General features: G+C 42.9%; 5 non-coding genes and 1 pseudogene across 5 annotated transcripts; all 6 read left to right on the forward strand.

Annotated features, from left to right (window-relative positions):
• The first annotated feature begins 3,888 nt into the window (after nucleotides 1-3,888).
• Nucleotides 3,889-4,089, forward strand: LOC141216873 (U2 spliceosomal RNA; annotated as a pseudogene).
• Nucleotides 4,090-6,118: 2,029 nt separating this feature from the next.
• LOC141216862 (U2 spliceosomal RNA) lies at nucleotides 6,119-6,309 on the forward strand. The gene has a single exon (XR_012285843.1). It is a non-coding gene; the product is annotated as a U2 spliceosomal RNA (small nuclear RNA).
• Nucleotides 6,310-7,434: 1,125 nt separating this feature from the next.
• On the forward strand, nucleotides 7,435-7,625 carry LOC141216141 (U2 spliceosomal RNA). Its single transcript, XR_012285184.1, has one exon. It is a non-coding gene; the product is annotated as a U2 spliceosomal RNA (small nuclear RNA).
• Nucleotides 7,626-8,750: 1,125 nt separating this feature from the next.
• LOC141216143 (U2 spliceosomal RNA) lies at nucleotides 8,751-8,941 on the forward strand. Its single transcript, XR_012285185.1, has one exon. It is a non-coding gene; the product is annotated as a U2 spliceosomal RNA (small nuclear RNA).
• A 1,121-nt stretch (nucleotides 8,942-10,062) lies between these two features.
• LOC141216144 (U2 spliceosomal RNA) lies at nucleotides 10,063-10,253 on the forward strand. The gene has a single exon (XR_012285186.1). It is a non-coding gene; the product is annotated as a U2 spliceosomal RNA (small nuclear RNA).
• A 1,122-nt stretch (nucleotides 10,254-11,375) lies between these two features.
• On the forward strand, nucleotides 11,376-11,566 carry LOC141216145 (U2 spliceosomal RNA). Its single transcript, XR_012285187.1, has one exon. It is a non-coding gene; the product is annotated as a U2 spliceosomal RNA (small nuclear RNA).
• Nucleotides 11,567-13,059: the final 1,493 nt, after the last annotated feature.

The raw sequence follows: 13,059 nt of genomic DNA on the forward strand, positions 1-13,059 counted from the left end.
TTGGCTTTGGAAAGCTCAGAGGCCATTCAAGAAGGTGGTGGTGGCCAGGGTGACTTCACCGGGGCTGTGGTGAGGCCCCCTGATGAGGACTCTGATGTGTCTTCTGCAAAGAAGTTCCGACCAGATATTTCACCTGCCAGTATTGGGAGCATCAGCCCCTTAAGTGATAGGAGCTATCCCGAGAGCTACAGTGCCTCTCCTAGGAGGTCTTTTTTGGAGGAGGGGGCCAGCATTCTGTGCTTAACATCAGGAATCGAGTTTCAAGACGAGAAAGGTTGACTCTTCGGTGGGGGGTATGTTCTTTTTTACCAAATATGGTTAAAAAATGGGCTCCAACGTGGGCTGTAGTGTACTGTTAGTAAATGTAAGGCTTATAAAATCTAAGCCTAGAAGATTGGCTATACTGGAAGAACTAAAAAATCTTGGAGCAAATATCTACTGTCTGCAAGAGTGCGGAATTGAAGAGTCACCTCCTGAAAAGGACTGGGTATATGGGCATAGCATTTGGTCAGGTTCAATGACAAACAAAAATGATGGTGTGGGGATTTTTTTGGGGAATAGGGATTTAAGTTTTGAAAATTATATGGTGGTGGAGCCAGGTCGTTGTATAATGGCAGTGGTTAAGGGGAGAGGGTGGAGGGTGAAAATTGTTAACGTGTATTGTCCAATTAACAAAGGGGATAGGTTAGCATTATTAGAGAAAATACGTTTTTTTTTGCCTGGAAGGATTCCAATATTATTAGTTGGTGATTTCAATTGTGTTTCTGAAGGGGAAATTGATGTCACGGGTAAGGTCCTTAATCAAATTACATCTGATTTTTCTTTTTTAGATGCAGCGGAATTTTTGAGTAAGCCACCACCGGCCACATATAGAGCTGATAGGGGAGGAATAGTGTCCAGGATTGACCGCATGCTGTATACAAATAGAGGTTTGGTGTGTAAATTTTTTAAACAGCATGTTTTTTCTTTCACAGACCATGAATGTTTGTGGGGTATGTTTGAAGGTGATAAAAAAATGGTGCATGGTGTTGGGGTATGGAAGCTAAATGTTAGGTTGTTAGAGGATGTTAGGGTTATGAGAGACTTCGAAAGTAAGTATGAATGGTGGAGGTCTAGGAAAAATAATTTTGTGGATGTGACTGTATGGTGGGATTGGGTGAAAGTGGAAATTAAGAATTTTTTTAGGAGGTGGGGTTATAAAAAAGCAGCAATTGAAAGAGGCAGATTTAAAGATTTAAATATGAGGATTGAGTGGTTACATAAAATGAGTATGAAAGGAATTGATGTTAGTGATCAACTCAGAGGAGCGAGAGATGAGATGAAGCGTGTTTTGGAAAAGCGTGGGAAGGAAATTATTTTTAGGACGAGAGTTGAGCATTTGGATATGGATGAGAAGTGTACGAGGTACTTTTTTAAAAAAATGTGCAGTAAGAAAGATGAGTTGGATGAGGTTGAAAATGATAATGGTATGACTGTGGTTGGAATGGAAGTGTTGGATGAGGTACATAGTTTCTATAGTAGTTAATTTGAGTCTAAATGGGTGGATGGGGGTTTGAAAGAGCATGTGTTAGGTATGTTGGAGAGTCAGCTTGAATCAGGGGAACGTGAGTGTTTGAGTGAGGATATTGTTTTTGATGAGGTTAAAAAGGCGGTGGATGGTGCGAAAAAGAATAAAACACCTGGGAAAGATGGGTTGCCTGTGGAGTTTTATGTAAAAGCATGGGATGTGATTGGTGTTGATTTTGTGGAGGTATGTCAATATATGTGGATGAATGGTGTACTTTGTAATTCCATGAAAGAAGGAGTAGTTGTTTTACTATATAAGAAGGGTGAGAAAAAGAATTTGCGTAATTGGAGGCCGATTACATTACTCAATGCAGATTACAAAGTCTTTAGCAAAATTCTGGCTAACCGTATGCGTGGGGTGATTGGAAGTGTGGTTGGTGTTGATCAAGTGTGCGCGGTGCCAGGTAGGTGTATGACTGATAACCTCTTGTTGTTGAGGGACGTAATTGGAGATTGTATGTTTAGGAAGGGGAAATGTATGGTTTTTTGTGTGGATTTTGAGAAAGCTTTTGATAGAGTGTCGCATGCGTTTATGTTTGAGGTGTTAGTTAGGATGGGTTTTCCTAGTGTTTTTGTGAAGGCGATAAGGTGTTTGTATGATGGTGTGGTGAGTGAAGTGTTAGTGAATGGATGTTTGAGTGAGAAGGTGTGCATAAAATCAGGGGTCAGGCAGGGGTGTCCGTTGTCCCCTGTCCTGTTTATAAGTGTGATTGAGCCCCTGTTGTGCATGATTCGGAAAGAGAAAGTGATGAATGGTCTTCTGATCCCAGGGAGTGGTGGAAAGACTGTAAAGGTAATGGGGTATATGGACGATGTTGTTGTGGTGAGTGATAATATGGCTGCTATGAATCGAGCAAGGTTGCTTTTAGATTTCTTTTGTGGTGCATCTGGTTTTAGGGTGAATTGGGGGAAGTGTAGCTTTAAGTGTTTTGGGGATTCGAGTGTTAGGATGGATGGTGTGATATGTGAAGAAGGTGCTATTAAGGTTCTGGGGGTGTGGTTTAACAAAGATCTGAAAGGGAATGAGAGTTGGGATGAATGCGGTAAGAGGATTGAACAGAAGTTAAATTTTTGGAGGTTACGGGACTTGACATTGTCAGGCAAAGTCCTTATTATTAAGTCAGTGATTCTTCCTATGTTACTTTTTGTGTCCGTGGTTTTTCCAGCCCCTTATAGGGGTTTTAGGCGGATTGAGAAGCTAATTTTTACGTTTTATTGGGGAAGTAAGATGGAAAAACTTAAAAGGGAATATTTGTGTAAGTTACGTGAACATGGGGGAATGGATTTCCCAAATTTTGAAATTTGTCTTGGTTTAAATTATATTAAAACAGTGGTTGTTCTGTTAGGTAGGGATAACAAGACGGCTTTTATGATTAAATATATGGCTGGATGGATGTTGTTTGGGTTGAAATGGATGAGAAGGGATGCAAGAGTGCCTGTTTCGTTTAAATGTCCAGTGTGGTATGAGTTTGTTGAAAAATTTGTTGTCAAGCATGATTTGTTGGATGTTCCTATGGGTGATTTCAAAGTGATAAGGAATGTAAGGAGAAGGATGCGAGTTAGAGAGTTTGAATGTAACATTAGGGGCTTGAGATCGAGTGAAGCGTTGTGTGTATGGAGGAACCTGAGTATAAAAGGAATATCGAATAGGCAGCGTGATATCGTATGGATGAGTTTGCATGAGATTTTGCCTGTGAGAGAGGTACAGAAGAGGAGGGATCTGATTAGAACAGAGGTATGTCCGAGGGATGGATGTGGGGCGAGTGAAACTGTTATGCATTTGGTTTGGAATTGTGATTATGCTCAGAGTGTTTGGAAGGGAGTGGGTGGTTTATGCAAGGAACTAGCGGGCGTGAATTTTATAAATTGGAGAGTGGTAATGTTTGGGATGGGTGCAAGTAGCCGGGTGAAAGAGAGATTGTTGTGGTTGATAATGGCATGTGTAATAGAAAGTCTGTGGGACGTTAGGAATTTGTGTTTATTTAAAAGGAAAATAATCTCAGTTAATAATTGTGTTAGGATGGTTTTGTCAAGGTTATACATAGTTTATTTATGGGACAGCCGTGGCGGTGGTGGCTTTGATTCAGAAGGTTTTTGGAAAGTCAAAAAATGGAGGTCACTGGTAAAGTACCAGTAAGTCCTTGTTTAAGTGTTGTGATCTGTCTTTTTTTATGATAATGGTATGTTTTACAGTTTTTTGTCCATTCAAAAGGTATTACAACTGTTTCAGTATAAAGTTATAAATATGAAATAAAGAAAGTACCATTATGATGTAAGACTGGGCAACGTAGTATGAGTTTTTATACTATTGATTGTTGCTTGAAAAATTTTACTGAATGGTATAAAAAAAAAAAAAAAAAATCTGTTCTTATCAGTTTAATATCTGATACGTCCCCTATCTGGGGACCATATATTAAATGGATTTTTAGAACAGGGAGATGGAAAAAGAGCTTGCTCTGTCCACTCCACGCATTGACCTGGTGGGGAAACATGGAGGTGACTGAGAGTATGCGTGCAGGTATGGTTGTGTTAATTCCTAAGAAAGGGGATTTGAAAAGTCTGAGGAATTGGAGGCCAATAACTTTACTTAATTGTGATTATAAAATCTATGCAAAACTTATGGCTAATAGGATGCGTGATGTTATAGAGAGAGTGATTGGGGATGAGCAGTGTTGTGCGGTACCTGGGAGGCGGATTCATGAGTGTGTGTGTATGTTAAGAGATTGTCTATGGGATTGCATGGGTCGTAAGAAGAGTGTATTTTTGTTAAGTTTGGATTTTGAAAAGGCTTATGATAGGTTGTCGCATGGTTTTTTGTTCAGAGTGTTGTTAAAAATGGGTTTTCCGGCTGATTTTGTTGGGCGAGTGAGAAGTTTGTATGCGGGTGTTTATAGCTGTGTTTTAATGAATGGGTATGTGGGTAGGAAAGTGAATGTGTTTTCGGGTGTGCGACAGGGGTGTCCTTTGTCCCCTGTAGCATTTATTTGTGCAATTGAGCCATTGTTGTGTATGCTGAGGAAAGATAAGGTAATTCGTGGTGTGCAAGTGCCGGGAGGTGGAGGAAAAGAATGGAAGGTGAGTGGTTATATGGATGACGTGTGTGTATTATGTGATTCTGAATGTTCGGTGAGGCGGGTGAAGTTGTTAGTGTCTATTTTTTGTGGTGCATCTGCGTTTAAAGTGAATTGGGAAAAGAGTGAGTGTAAGGGTTTTGGAGGCGGAAGTTTAAGTAGGGATGTAGGTGTGAATGTAGTGAATGGACCTATTAAAGTTTTGGGTGTGAAGTTTTCAGAGAGTTTGGATGGGAAAGAAAGTTGGGATGATGCGAAAGGAAAAGTTGAGCAGAAGTTGAATTTTTGGAAATTGAGGAGTTTATCCTTTTTTGGGAAGATTTTAATTGTTAAGAGTGTGGTGTTGCCAATATTTTTATATATTGCGGTAGTATTTCTACCAGGATATATGTGTATGAGAAGCTTGAATAGAATTTTATTTGTTTTTTTGTGGAACTCGAAAATGGAGAGAGCTAGGAGAGAAATTTTGGTTAAAAGAGTGGAAAAAGGTGGTTTGGGTTTTCCGAATTTGGACGTGTTTTTTGGTGTGAATATCGTTGTGTTTGTTTTGAAAGTGATTAGGGCGGATGGAAAGTTTTCATCTATGTGTAGGTATTTATTTGGAGCGTATTTGTTTCGTTTAAAGTGGCAAGAAAGGGATTTGCGATGTCCGATTGCTTTTGAGGTGCCTGTATGGTATGTGTGGGTTTATAAGTTTTTGGTGAGGTATGAACTGTGTGATGCAGATGTGAGATTGCTGGAGAATAAGAAGGCTGTGTATAGGATGATTGAATGTAGAGAGGTAGAATGTGGAATAAATATGGTTAGGGGTGGTGATGTGCAGAAGGTTTGGAAGAAAGTGCGGATGAGTGGTATGACCAACAAACAGAGTGAAGTTGTGTGGCAGTCTTTACATGGAGTATTACCTGTGAGAGAGTTTCAGAGGAATAGAGGTTTGGTGAGGAGTGAAATGTGTCCAAGAAATGGCTGTGGTGGAAGGGAAAGTGTGTTGCATGTTTTTTGGAATTGCCAGTATGCTAGAGATGTGATTGGGAGAATGGGGCCTTTGTGTAAAGAATTGTGTGGTGTGAATTTGTTGTCTTTTGAGTTGTTTATGTTTGGTTTGGAAATATGTGATGGGACGAAGGAAAGAGTCTTGTGGTTGATGCTTGCATGTATAAAGGAAGTGTTATGGGATGTGAGGAATGTGTATGTGTTTAAAAGGAAGGAAATTGCTGTAAAGGATAGTGTGAAGGTGATTTTGGGGAAGATGTATGTGTGTTTCCTATGGGACAAAAAGAGGAGAGGGGAAGTGGATGCGGAGGGAATATGGAAAGTTAAAAAGTGGAGATATATTGTTAGTACCTCTTGATTTTTGTTATTGTTGTTTTGAAATATGAAATAAATATTTCCGATGATGATGGGGACAGCAAATTGCGTATTGGATTTGACGCAGCTGTTTTGATGGAATTTTCCTTTGTCTGGTTTCCATAGACTGTGGAATTTCCTCGTCTGAGGAGAAAAAAAAAAAAAAAAAAAATCTGTTCTTATCAGTTTAATATCTGATACGTCCCCTATCTGGGGACCATATATTAAATGGATTTTTAGAACAGGGAGATGGAAAAAGAGCTTGCTCTGTCCACTCCACGCATTGACCAGGTATTGCAGTATCTCCAGGACCGGTGCACCCCTTCTTTAATGCAGTTTCTAAAATCAGAAAGAATTGAATTCAATGCTTTTTGTTCATTTTGCTTGTTTGTCGGATTTTGGGATGGACTCTTTGGCTTTGCTTTTCTTCTCCTCATTGGATTTTTCATGTTAAAAGTTGCAGAAGCCAGATGACAAGCTCATTTTGGTTCAACTTCAGCAACTGTGCATTGCATTGCCATGTAATGTAATGTAATGCAATGCTATCTATCTAGCTCTCCCTCTATACTTCCTTTTGGATAAACAGACATATTAGGCAAGCATTTTGGAGCTTTCACCTAAATAACTACAGGTGGTGAGATAAGCTGCACAATATAATTGACCTTTCAGTATATTGTTGCACACACACCATCTATTTAGCAAATGCCCTTGTTATCAACAGCAGCCTTTTAAACTCACCTGAGCTAACAGGTATGTGAGCTGGTTACTCTGCTGCGCTTAAAATTTCTTTTTTGGTTTGCTACAATGCCTTTTCTGAAACGTTGTCTCCCTCTGCTGGAACACTGACTTCTTTCATTTAATGCCTGCAGACTATAAAAGAGAAACCAACCCAAAAAGTTTGGTTGATTAGTCTGTGGCATTCTTTTAAACTGTTGCTTATGGCGGTCTCTGTGAGCTTCTCAGTGACATTCAGCCATCCAGGTATCCCGCCTGCAGTAGACGGAATGTGGCAATGGAACGCTGGCTGCACGTGTCATAATAGGCTCTGAGCCTTTATATACCTGCGCACAGCAGCAGCCACCTTCAGTCTGCTGCTGGACAGCCAGCAGCAGCAGCAGCAGGAGAGGTAATTAATCAGCAACCCTCCTGCTAAGGGTAGACAGCTGCTCGTTCCACCCCCCCCCCCCCCCGCCTTAATTGGTTCTCCTCCCTTCCAACGGTGTTGAGGCGGGTGGGAACAGCCGGGGGTTGAGGGTACTGTGCTAAAAGAGGTGGAGTTATGCAGATCTAAAACGCGTGGATTGCAGCAGCAGCTAGCCGAAAAGTGCAGGCATGTGAGGGATCTAGAGGTTGACAGCATGTCTTCTTAACGGGAGTCCAGGTGGCCATCTCCACAAATGGACTTTTCAGAATCCTTGGGTGGCACCGTAGTCGGAAACCAATTCTGGTTATCGCTTCTCGGCCTTTTGGCTAAGATCAAGTGTAGTATCTGTTCTTATCAGTTTAATATCTGATACGTCCCCTATCTGGGGACCATATATTAAATGGATTTTTAGAACAGGGAGATGGAAAAAGAGCTTGCTCTGTCCACTCCACGCATTGACCTGGTATTGCAGTATCTCCAGGACCGGTGCACCCCTTCTTTAATGCAGTTTCTAAAATCAGAAAGAATTGAATTCAATGCTTTTTGTTCATTTTGCTTGTTTGTCGGATTTTGGGATGGACTCTTTGGCTTTGCTTTTCTTCTCCTCATTGGATTTTTCATGTTAAAAGTTGCAGAAGCCAGATGACAAGCTCATTTTGGTTCAACTTCAGCAACTGTGCATTGCATTGCCATGTAATGTAATGTAATGCAATGCTATCTATCTAGCTCTCCCTCTATACTTCCTTTTGGATAAACAGACATATTAGGCAAGCATTTTGGAGCTTTCACCTAAATAACTACAGGTGGTGAGATAAGCTGCACAATATAATTGACCTTTCAGTATATTGTTGCACACACACCATCTATTTAGCAAATGCCCTTGCTATCAACAGCAGCCTTTTAAACTCACCTGAGCTAACAGGTATGTGAGCTGGTTACTCTGCTGCGCTTAAAATTTCTTTTTTTGGTTTGCTACAATGCCTTTTCTGAAACGTTGTCTCCCTCTGCTGGAACACTGACTTCTTTCATTTAATGCCTGCAGACTATAAAAGAGAAACCAACCCAAAAAGTTTGGTTGATTAGTCTGTGGCATTCTTTTAAACTGTTGCTTATGGCAGTCTCTGTGAGCTTCTCAGTGACATTCAGCCATCCAGGTATCCCGCCTGCAGTAGACGGAATGTGGCAATGGAACGCTGGCTGCGCGTGTCATAATAGGCTCTGAGCCTTTATATACCTGCGCACAGCAGCAGCCACCTTCAGTCTGCTGCTGGACAGCCAGCAGCAGCAGCAGCAGGAGAGGTAATTAATCAGCAACCCTCCTGCTAAGGGTAGACAGCTGCTCGTTCCACCACCCCCCCCCCCGCCTTAATTGGTTCTCCTCCCTTCCAACGGTGTTGAGGCGGGTGGGAACAGCCGGGGGTTGAGGGTACTGTGCTAAAAGAGGTGGAGTTATGCAGATCTAAAACGCGTGGATTGCAGCAGCAGCAAGCCGAAAAGTGCAGGCATGTGAGGGATCTAGAGGTTGACAGCATGTCTTCTTAACGGGAGTCCAGGTGGCCATCTCCACAAATGGACTTTTCAGAATCCTTGGGTGGCACCGTAGTCGGAAACCAATTCTGGTTATCGCTTCTCGGCCTTTTGGCTAAGATCAAGTGTAGTATCTGTTCTTATCAGTTTAATATCTGATACGTCCCCTATCTGGGGACCATATATTAAATGGATTTTTAGAACAGGGAGATGGAAAAAGAGCTTGCTCTGTCCACTCCACGCATTGACCTGGTATTGCAGTATCTCCAGGACCGGTGCACCCCTTCTTTAATGCAGTTTCTAAAATCAGAAAGAATTGAATTCAATGCTTTTTGTTCATTTTGCTTGTTTGTCGGATTTTGGGATGGACTCTTTGGCTTTGCTTTTCTTCTCCTCATTGGATTTTTCATGTTAAAAGTTGCAGAAGCCAGATGACAAGCTCATTTTGGTTCAACTTCAGCAACTGTGCATTGCATTGCCATGTAATGTAATGTAATGCAATGCTATCTATCTAGCTCTCCCTCTATACTTCCTTTTGGATAAACAGACATATTAGGCAAGCATTTTGGAGCTTTCACCTAAATAACTACAGGTGGTGAGATAAGCTGCACAATATAATTGACCTTTCAGTATATTGTTGCACACACACCATCTATTTAGCAAATGCCCTTGTTATCAACAGCAGCCTTTTAAACTCACCTGAGCTAACAGGTATGTGAGCTGGTTACTCTGCTGCGCTTAAAATTTCTTTTTTGGTTTGCTACAATGCCTTTTCTGAAACGTTGTCTCCCTCTGCTGGAACACTGACTTCTTTCATTTAATGCCTGCAGACTATAAAAGAGAAACCAACCCAAAAAGTTTGGTTGATTAGTCTGTGGCATTCTTTTAAACTGTTGCTTATGGCGGTCTCTGTGAGCTTCTCAGTGACATTCAGCCATCCAGGTATCCCGCCTGCAGTAGACGGAATGTGGCAATGGAACGCTGGCTGCGCGTGTCATAATAGGCTCTGAGCCTTTATATACCTGCGCACAGCAGCAGCCACCTTCAGTCTGCTGCTGGACAGCCAGCAGCAGCAGCAGCAGGAGAGGTAATTAATCAGCAACCCTCCTGCTAAGGGTAGACAGCTGCTCGTTCCACCCCCCCCCCCGCCTTAATTGGTTCTCCTCCCTTCCAACGGTGTTGAGGCGGGTGGGAACAGCCGGGGGTTGAGGGTACTGTGCTAAAAGAGGTGGAGTTATGCAGGTCTAAAACGCGTGGATTGCAGCAGCAGCAAGCCGAAAAGTGCAGGCATGTGAGGGATCTAGAGGTTGACAGCATGTCTTCTTAACGGGAGTCCAGGTGGCCATCTCCACAAATGGACTTTTCAGAATCCTTGGGTGGCACCGTAGTCGGAAACCAATTCTGGTTATCGCTTCTCGGCCTTTTGGCTAAGATCAAGTGTAGTATCTGTTCTTATCAGTTTAATATCTGATACGTCCCCTATCTGGGGACCATATATTAAATGGATTTTTAGAACAGGGAGATGGAAAAAGAGCTTGCTCTGTCCACTCCACGCATTGACCTGGTATTGCAGTATCTCCAGGACCGGTGCACCCCTTCTTTAATGCAGTTTCTAAAATGAGAAAGAATTGAATTCAATGCTTTTTGTTCATTTTGCTTGTTTGTCGGATTTTGGGATGGACTCTTTGGCTTTGCTTTTCTTCTCCTCATTGGATTTTTCATGTTAAAAGTTGCAGAAGCCAGATGACAAGCTCATTTTGGTTCAACTTCAGCAACTGTGCATTGCATTGCCATGTAATGTAATGTAATGCAATGCTATCTATCTAGCTCTCCCTCTATACTTCCTTTTGGATAAACAGACATATTAGGCAAGCATTTTGGAGCTTTCACCTAAATAACTACAGGTGGTGAGATAAGCTGCACAATATAATTGACCTTTCAGTATATTGTTGCACACACACCATCTATTTAGCAAATGCCCTTGTTATCAACAGCAGCCTTTTAAACTCACCTGAGCTAACAGGTATGTGAGCTGGTTACTCTGCTGCGCTTAAAATTTCTTTTTTGGTTTGCTACAATGCCTTTTCTGAAACGTTGTCTCCCTCTGCTGGAACACTGACTTCTTTCATTTATTGCCTGCAGACTATAAAAGAGAAACCAACCCAAAAAGTTTGGTTGATTAGTCTGTGGCATTCTTTTAAACTGTTGCTTATGGCGGTCTCTGTGAGCTTCTCAGTGACATTCAGCCATCCAGGTATCCCGCCTGCAGTAGACGGAATGTGGCAATGGAACGCTGGCTGCACGTGTCATAATAGGCTCTGAGCCTTTATATACCTGCGCACAGCAGCAGCCACCTTCAGTCTGCTGCTGGACAGCCAGCAGCAGCAGCAGCAGGAGAGGTAATTAATCAGCAACCCTCCTGCTAAGGGTAGACAGCTGCTCGTTCCACCCCCCCCCCCCGCCTTAATTGGTTCTCCTCCCTTCCAACGGTGTTGAGGCGGGTGGGAACAGCCGGGGGTTGAGGGTACTGTGCTAAAAGAGGTGGAGTTATGCAGATCTAAAACGCGTGGATTGCAGCAGCAGCAAGCCGAAAAGTGCAGGCATGTGAGGGATCTAGAGGTTGACAGCATGTCTTCTTAACGGGAGTCCAGGTGGCCATCTCCACAAATGGACTTTTCAGAATCCTTGGGTGGCACCGTAGTCGGAAACCAATTCTGGTTATCGCTTCTCGGCCTTTTGGCTAAGATCAAGTGTAGTATCTGTTCTTATCAGTTTAATATCTGATACGTCCCCTATCTGGGGACCATATATTAAATGGATTTTTAGAACAGGGAGATGGAAAAAGAGCTTGCTCTGTCCACTCCACGCATTGACCTGGTATTGCAGTATCTCCAGGACCGGTGCACCCCTTCTTTAATGCAGTTTCTAAAATCAGAAAGAATTGAATTCAATGCTTTTTGTTCATTTTGCTTGTTTGTCGGATTTTGGGATGGACTCTTTGGCTTTGCTTTTCTTCTCCTCATTGGATTTTTCATGTTAAAAGTTGCAGAAGCCAGATGACAAGCTCATTTTGGTTCAACTTCAGCAACTGTGCATTGCATTGCCATGTAATGTAATGTAATGCAATGCTATCTATCTAGCTCTCCCTCTATACTTCCTTTTGGATAAACAGACATATTAGGCAAGCATTTTGGAGCTTTCACCTAAATAACTACAGGTGGTGAGATAAGCTGCACAATATAATTGACCTTTCAGTATATTGTTGCACACACACCATCTATTTAGCAAATGCCCTTGTTATCAACAGCAGCCTTTTAAACTCACCTGAGCTAACAGGTATGTGAGCTGGTTACTCTGCTGCGCTTAAAATTTCTTTTTTGGTTTGCTACAATGCCTTTTCTGAAACGTTGTCTCCCTCTGCTGGAACACTGACTTCTTTCATTTAATGCCTGCAGACTATAAAAGAGAAACCAACCCAAAAAGTTTGGTTGATTAGTCTGTGGCATTCTTTTAAACTGTTGCTTATGGCGGTCTCTGTGAGCTTCTCAGTGACATTCAGCCATCCAGGTATCCCGCCTGCAGTAGACGGAATGTGGCAATGGAACGCTGGCTGCGCGTGTCATAATAGGCTCTGAGCCTTTATATACCTGCGCACAGCAGCAGCCACCTTCAGTCTGCTGCTGGACAGCCAGCAGCAGCAGCAGCAGGAGAGGTAATTAATCAGCAACCCTCCTGCTAAGGGTAGACAGCTGCTCGTTCCACCCCCCCCCCCCGCCTTAATTGGTTCTCCTCCCTTCCAACGGTGTTGAGGCGGGTGGGAACAGCCGGGGGTTGAGGGTACTGTGCTAAAAGAGGTGGAGTTATGCAGATCTAAAACGCGTGGATTGCAGCAGCAGCAAGCCGAAAAGTGCAGGCATGTGAGGGATCTAGAGGTTGACAGCATGTCTTCTTAACGGGAGTCCAGGTGGCCATCTCCACAAATGGACTTTTCAGAATCCTTGGGTGGCACCGTAGTCGGAAACCAATTCTGGTTATCGCTTCTCGGCCTTTTGGCTGCAATCTAGTGTTGGTTTTACTGGCATTGGTTGTAGTTGGAAGGTGCCTGGGGTACCCCGCCTCTTGGACTTGGGTTCGGGTCCCACTCTTGTAGTGGGGCGTAGGCCCTTGCTGCTATAAGGAGGTGGGCTTAGTCCCTGGGCAACGGGTTGCGATCCCAGCTGTACAGTCCTAGGATTGTTCAGCGACTCCTTAGTTGCGGAAATCCCCCATTATTGGTTGCGGAAATCCCCGTTTTCCTGTTGCGGAAATCCTTGTTTCACCATGGATTCAGATCCAGGTGAAATTCCGACCTATGCCCGGTTACGGCATACGGTGCGGTTTTACTTCCATGAGGGAGGTAAAGAT

This window comes from Phyllobates terribilis, unplaced genomic scaffold (assembly GCF_046119375.1).
Source record: "Phyllobates terribilis strain yellow unplaced genomic scaffold, ASM4611937v1 Scaffold_236__1_contigs__length_3049075, whole genome shotgun sequence".
NCBI lineage: Eukaryota > Metazoa > Chordata > Amphibia > Anura > Dendrobatidae > Phyllobates > Phyllobates terribilis.